Genomic DNA, 8,032 nt, shown 5'->3' with positions numbered 1-8,032 from the left:
ATGGGCGTTTCGCAGGCGTGGGCCCCGCACCGTTTTTTGGGAGCGGGGCGTTTTCCATCGGGTTGTGGGGGGGGGGGGGGCGGGCGCGCAGTAGCGGCGACGGGTGACGCGGGCGTGTCTTAACAGGCTGGTTTTTACTTGCCTTGCCCGGTTTTGCCAGGAATACTTTTAAATTCTTAACAAATACCGTATACTTCTTAAGCAGTTGCTTTTCTTAAACACATAAATTAAAACGTAGGAGCCACTCATAGCACGCCAAGTCACTTCTTTGGGCAAGGCAAAGCAAACCGCAGCAAAACGGGGCATGTTAAGATACACCCTGACGCGGGGAGGTGCGCGCGATAGACACGTAGCGCGCGTACCGCTACTAATACGGCGCACGCGTGACGTGACGCCGGCCGCGCGATGACGTAAGGCGCGCGCGTACTATACGTGTGTGCGGCCTGGCGGGGGCACGCGCACGCTGGCCCGACAGCGCGGGGCCGCGACAGAAGCCCCCCCCCCGTGCCCCGCTGGGTGCGGCTTCTCCACGTGTGGCTGCGCGCGCGCCGCATTACACGGGGCGGCTGTCAGCGCGCGGGAGGCTCGCGCGCGCGCCAAGTGGACGGGCGGGCGCCGGGACGTGTAGGCGGCACGTCGCGTAATTTTGGCGCCGTTCGTCCGCGTCAGCCGCTCCGCGAGGCTGCGGTGCGTCCGCATTGTTCCGCCTTGATTCATCCGCAGCGATTCGGACGACGCGACGAGGCCGCCGCGACACACTCGGCTCGGACGAGGGCAGCAAGTCGCGGGCGAGAGGGGGCAGCTACTGTACAGGCACTTGCCGTGCGCCTGCACGGGCTGGCTTCGTGTCGAGGCTGCGACTTGCGATTTGGGACGCGTTATGAGGACCGCTTTTTTTTTGTAAAAATATATAAATTGAATTGAACATTCGAAAAGCTACCTTGAGCACTACACCCCAGTACTGTATTTAGTGTACGTGAAAAATTAGTGTATGTCCGGTATTAGTGTGTGACACACCAATTAGGGCGAAAGAAACTTCAGGGCCGGGGCAAATAGTGTATGTGTTTCGGATTTATTGCTACACGTGTACTTTTTAAAAATTTTATGGCAGATTTGCTCCGCCGGCCGTCGCCGTCTCTTTGCTCTTGCACATGACGTAATCAAAATACAGTATAGAACTTCCAGAGGACTTCGTTGCTCTTTCTGAGCAACATTCGCTGACCTCAACATGGTCGAGGCTTCCCCGATCATCGCATCACTGCAAACACGCATCAACAGCCAATGTCTGTCCGATGCAAGCCACCCTTCCGCTACAGAACCCGGCGAATTTACTGTTGCGCAAACAGCACAACAGCCCACAAGTGATTTTCAAAATGCAACCAGCGATTCCCACACAAACGCCAACCCTCGTCGTGCATTCCAGAATGTCCTGACCAAAACCCAGCCCGCCAAGATTATGAGATGGATGCAAGATGAAGCCTCTGCCAATGGAGAACGTCGAATAGCATCCTAGGCTGTGCCTCAATTTCCCCAATATTTTCGCGGTACGCCCAACGCAAACCTCACTCGTGCCAGCAAATACTGGGCAACATGCAACAATATTCTCGCGGAACTCGGGGCCAATACCAGAGGGAATGGCAACGCATTTGTTCAACCGACTCGTCAGGGTATCCAAAGGCATCTCTTTAAAGCTAGGTCTGGACGTGGTCGCAAGAGGAGAGCATGGATTGTTATTCTCTATGTAGAGCTACTTTCGGAATTCGGACGACTTCGCAAGGTCGGGGTGAAATTCAAGAAACATCTGATTCATCGTCTTGCCCTCCGACTATTAGATCACTCGAAATCTGAGCAGTACCACTCCGGAATGGTCGAGCCTCGATCTGGAAACTTCATACGCATTAACGTTACACCCCGATGGGTGCAGGGCTTCCTGCAGTCTCACAGAATTGCATCCCATGCACAGACTGGCAAACTCCTCGTGTCTCCACAGAAGCAAGAGTTTATCGAACTTGAAATGGCATATCACCTCAGATCACTCTGCCGTGAATTTAATACTGGCTCATTGCGTCATGAAGATGTTTTTAATGCAGACGAAACACATCTTGTTATTAACATGGACGATCATTAAACGGTTTTGTTATGTGGTGATCACGATGTCGAATATGCTGATTTGGTCTCGAGGGACGTTGAATTGACTAATGATGGTGTTGATCTCTGGAGGGTCACGAGCGGAAATCTGTCCGCCGTTCCTAATATTTCAGAACGACCTACGCAGTTACCCAATCTGTGGTCTCCCTGACAATGTACCTGGGGTGTCCTACAGGTCGGAACCAAAAGGCTGGATAGACCGAATTGTGATGGCACTGTGGCTCAAGGAACCGAGGGACATATCGCCGCTTCCCGGTGGACGACGACGCGTTTTGTACATGGACAACTGCAGTGGTCATGCTATCACAGACGAAATAAAGTCAGCTTTGGGGTCAATTAACACACAAGTACGGTTCCTCCCAAAGATTGCAACTGATTTAGTCCAGCCCGCGGACTCCTTTGTAATTCAAAAAAATTAAGACCGCTTGGCGTCGTCGTTGGGACGATCAAAAGCTGAAGATGATTTAGGATGGAGTATGGATTGCTGGAGAAAACGCTTCTGGGAAGCTTGCTAACCCTGGAAAGAAAGTTTTTCTGAAGCTTGCCGCGGACTCAGTCCGTGATGTGAACGTCCGGAGAGATAAAGACGGTATTCGCTTTGCTCGAAAGGCTATGGTTGGTTGTGGGCTCGGCACTAATCTGAATGGAAAATGGGAGGAGAGGGAGCTTTTTTCGCGCTTGCAGGAAATAATCAACAAGTATCGGGACAATTTTGACGGAGCGCCGGTGAATGGAGATGAACTTGAAAGCAACGGGGAGTCAGCAGATGAACCTGTAAGGTCAACGGAGTACGTAGACAGTTGAATGCGATTGCATCTGAGTTCCAAGAGGCTCCTAGCCTTTTTGCACAGATACACACTAGACCCAAACCGCGAGTGATGATGAAATGCGCAAAACAAATAAAAATAATAGTATCTGTCAGTAGATGCGCACGTACTGTAGAAAACCAGTTTTCGCGCACCAAATTCATATCTACACAATAAAATCGTAATTCACTATGAAATGCGCAGTACAGCACCTTCACCGCACTTACTGATTAAAAGCAAAGAGAAAACAATGCATTAGGCGTACAGTACTCTACAAACCAACCACGTTAAAGGAAGGAGGTGCATACGTAACACCTCCCTACTCCCTGTCACTGTCATCAAACAGTGCACGATGCGTGCCACTAGACATGCGAACGCGGCGATTTTATGTGTTTTCAACGTGTACACGGCGCCTCTTTCGCATCTGACTAGTTGATATGGCCCGTAGGCGATTACGTACACCAGTGCTGTGCTGCCCGTCGTCGAAGTGGAGAGGGCGGGCCCTGTCACTCAGATTGGTCAACGCCAGGCACGCTTTGAACATGTGCTCGTACAATCCCTCTCCCCAGCGCCACTTATGAGAAAGTACAGTCCATAAACCGCACATTCTCCCAAAGTAGTTTTCTACTATGGAAAGATCAGAAGATAATTGGCGATTGTAGTCCACGTCGTCCAATGGCAGCGTTGAACGTGCCAGGGTTTGCACCGGGTGCACTACACGTAGATCTTCGGCTGCACATTGATATCCCTTGTCCGCCAGTATGGCCCAGTAGTCATTCATAAATTCTCTCAATCGTCCCTCATCCGTAAACCGCAAATCACGTACCCTCTTTTTAGATGCCTCCTCATAAAAGGGTCTATTACGACGAAATTTCTCCAGATCCGACACGAAGCCCAGATAGTGCTCCGTGCACCCAATAGCAAGACCAGTAGGCAGTACCGAAACTTCCACTTTGTACCCATACAGATTATGCTTACCGGAGAAGTGTCGCTTCCCTTCTGATATATTTCTACTTGGACGATTGCTCTGATGAAAAGTGACGTCGACAACATATCTCGCGTATTCAAAATTCGAAAACACCCAGTCCTCCAGACGACACTTGGCCATTGTCCATCTTTCTTCGACGCGTGCCACCCATATATCATACATGTATTGTGATATCATACGTAGAAATACAGTTATTAAACGTTCGAAAGTAGAACATTTAACAGAAAATAGACGAGCTGTAAAGTTCCATTGCTGACCATGCTTGAGTACAGTAAGTGTCATAAAGAGAACGTCCTGGGCCTTGTACTGAGTTCTTTTACATCTGCCCACATTCCAATTCTTTGACACGTAATCCTCAATCATAACCCATAGTTGGAAGAATTGAGAGGAATCGAAATTACACATAGCCTTAAGAGATTGGGAACCTCCGTCATTGTAAAACGTGTCATAAATCGGTCAATTGGAGTCGTTCTCACCATCACTGGCGACCACGTCGTCATCAATGTGATCGACGATTTCATTGACGTGTCGGTTGGTGATGTCCGAAAGAGCCTGAACAGCGCGGGAGGGATTCATTTTTGAAATTGTAAAAGGAGTGGGAGAAATGAGGAGCAGCTGCAAGAAGTGGTTTTTCTATATCAACTGCGCAATTGTTCCATTTTATAATGTTTAGTTTGAGTACACTGAAACTGCGAGGCATATCTCACAGAAAGGCGGGCTTTCCCGTTTTTGAAAGTGGACTCGCAATTGAAGATATGATGCACAACTTATGCTATAATCTGCGTTGCTGTATTATTTGCACACTTAGTTTACTTTTCTACTGATATTTGCCAAACTCAAAGTGCTTTCACGCAACTGCAATACTTGAGGTACTGTTGTGAACCAGCCTACGTGTTAGCGAATAGTATTTGTGAACTGGTAGATACAGGTTGAACACGTTTGACACATTACGAATATGAAACGGGGTCAAACTGGAAGTGCACGTGTCACAATTGACGCACGCCGCAATGCGCCGTGGCCGTTCAGTGAGGGGTCGCATAGGCAGAACTCAGGGAATGGAGGCACTCTAAGAGAGTGCAAAAGGCAGCGAACGCAAAAAGAAAGAGCGCAGAGAAACGAGAGTCGCAGGACGAGAGGAGGGAAGAATGATAGGTACTTAATAGGGAAGCTAGAGTACGATAGTCTAAGAAAAAGAGGTCCGGGCAGTGGGTAGAGCAGACCGAAACACGCCAGCCAAGTGCTGAATACATCGCAACGACCACAGACACCACCAGCCTTACTAGACCTTTTCAGTAGGCATGCACCTTTTGCACAGTGATTACCTGTTCTCCGTTGAGTCCTTGCTGTACCTGTTGAGCGCTAAACACCACCCCAAATATTAGACAATTACTGAGAAACTGTATCATTACACTAAAGATTGACAAACAGATGATATTGTCCGCGATCTTTTGACAGCGCTGTAACCTCTCAAAATAGATACGTATTGCCCAGACAGTCATAGACCACGAATTTGACAGCATGTCCGAAGTGCATGCGCGATTTCTCTTCCCGCCCATTTTCAAAAAAAATCACAGAACCCGCCTAATCCTTTTCGCAATAAGAGTCATGTGCAGTACAGTACCACTTTCGCCTTCAAGCAGTCTCGAGATCCAACACCGCACGATGAGCCACAACGTCGACACATCACCTGGAGACGCGCTTCGGCTTCTTGCGGAATTGGCTGCAGAGCGGAGCAACGAGCTCAACCAGTACGATTATGACGCTGCGGAAATTGACAGCGATGAAGAGACTGACTCAGATTGACCAATTCTTGACTCTTTCGTTGCGGACGGGGGGGAAATCGCAGTGCTACAGATGACGAACTTTACACTGGCGGAGTATCGAGGGCTTTATGACCGTCTTCGCCCCTTTATAGCCCAACACTACAACGTCGGTCGTGGTAAACGTTCGAAATATAAGGCCAAGGATGTTTTGTTTATGGCGTTATGCGTGTGCAAAAACGGGACCATGTGGGACTTTGCAGCCAAGATGTTCAACATGAAGAGCACGTCCTTCGAGAGGTTGGTCACGAGTTTTATCCGCATGGTCACCCCCTTTGCGTATAAAACGTACGTCGAGCGCGCTGCAGATAAATTCACAATGTCACGAATTTTTGAGGATCAGTCACACTTTCGTGTATACGGCATGGCGAGGTATGCCACGGACGTGACGTTTCACCAAAGCAACCGTCCACGCGGAAATCACGAGGAAGCCAAAGGTCATTTTAGTGGAAAACACAAAATGTACGGGTATAAGACCGAGGTGAGTGTGTTGCCAAATGGTCTAGCCATTGGGGCAAGTAGACATTTTATGGGATCAGTCGCCGATGTCGATATATTTTATGATAACCTCGAGTGGCACAAGTTGGAACTCCGCAAAGCTCAGACAGAGCGCACTGTGACTGATGTTGGACCTCTAGTCCAGCGGTTTCCCAGATATTGGGCTGTACTGATGGACAAGGGCTATCAGGGGGCTGCTCGGGAGGTACGCGCTATCATTCCTGTCAAGAAGCCAAGGGGTCGAGAGTTGACAAAGGAAGAGGTCCATGGTAACCGAGAAATTTCGTCCGACCGCATTATTGTCGAAAACTATTTTGGTCGACAGTGCACACTTTGGGTTCTAATGGCGAACAAGTGGAGGTGGGCTGAGTCTAACTACAACATGTTTTTTCAATTCACATTGGCCTTGACGAACGCGCATGTGCTTCATCACCTGCTTAGAGAAGAAGATGGTGCAAGGCGGAGGCAAATTTTTAACAGGCGTTTTCACATAATGCAAAGTACAGCTGTGAAACGGCGCCGTGTTCAGGAGCGCTACCGGGTTTGCAGGCGTGCGCGTATCGAGCAAAGGTTGCCCAGCAGGTCATTTGCGCAAGGGGCAGGTGCTATGTCTGATGAGGAAGAGCTGTAACTTCACTTTTGTCGCATATCTGAGGAACTGAAAGGATTACTGTAGTGAAGGCCGAGTTCGGCAGTTTGTAGTGATTTACGAGGTTATGCTGTATATGCGATATCATTTAAAGCAAATGCAATTGAAAACGTCATTTCGTAGACATTCTGTTTTCCACTGCCCACATCATATCTGATGTGGTGGACCGTGACTGCTCTCAAGACCTACTGTAGACAGAAGGGAGTCAGCCATACCAACATACGCTCTCTGTTGGTATGACAAGCAACGATTTTACAACTGTACGTATAGTTACCCTAATAAATACCCCGGCTCCTATAATAGTGTATGCCCACAAATAATTAGTTACCCTAATAAATACCCCGGCTCCTGTAATAGTGTATGCCCACAAATAATTAGTTACCCTAATAAATACCCCGGCTCCTGTAATAGTGTATGCCCACAAATAATGTGTGTGGCACTAATTGGTACGGACCGTCCCCAAATCAGGGCCTGAGAAATAGTATGTGTTACACTAAATACAGTACTGGGGTGTATTTCCTTAACGTGCTTGTTTTCGGCAGTACTGTAGAATCTTGCAGAACACTAACACCGGGATACTGTAGCAGCTTTGAATGCGCACCCTTTTAAACTGGCGTTTTTGGTTTCCGAGTTATTTTACATGCCGTTTTAAGATGGTTTAACAAGGCTTCTATTTCGGACATATCTAAAAACAACCGGGAAGAACAAGCAATTCTCACAAACTTCTTTCTGGCCCCAAGTGACAAGTCAAGTACGGTGCCACGGGCATCTTTTTCTTTCTTGTCGAGGAAGCGCAAGTCAAGAATTCAATACGTCGAATATTGCCCTCATATGAGGACAATGGTCGGATAGACACCAGATACCATTTTGTTGATGTGAAAAGAGAAACTTTACTGCCCACCGTACACAACCCCTACTGTCAGCACACATACAGTAGTACTGTACAGGCCACCACCAACCAGCGTTGCACCCCAACACCACCCCCAGCCCCCCAATTCAAAGCAAACAAAATCAACCACCATATCTCCGCCGCCCCCTTCTCCCCCTCCCTCCCACCCGTGCACATCCAGCCCCTCTGAAAATGCCACGCCCCGCCGAACACCTCCAAGCTGACCAAATGCGT

This window comes from Chondrus crispus, genomic scaffold (assembly GCF_000350225.1).
Source record: "Chondrus crispus Stackhouse genomic scaffold, scaffold_86, whole genome shotgun sequence".
Classification (NCBI taxonomy): Eukaryota; Rhodophyta; class Florideophyceae; order Gigartinales; family Gigartinaceae; genus Chondrus; species Chondrus crispus.
The sequence above is the reverse complement of the archived record's forward strand: the minus strand, read 5'-3'. Positions refer to the sequence as shown.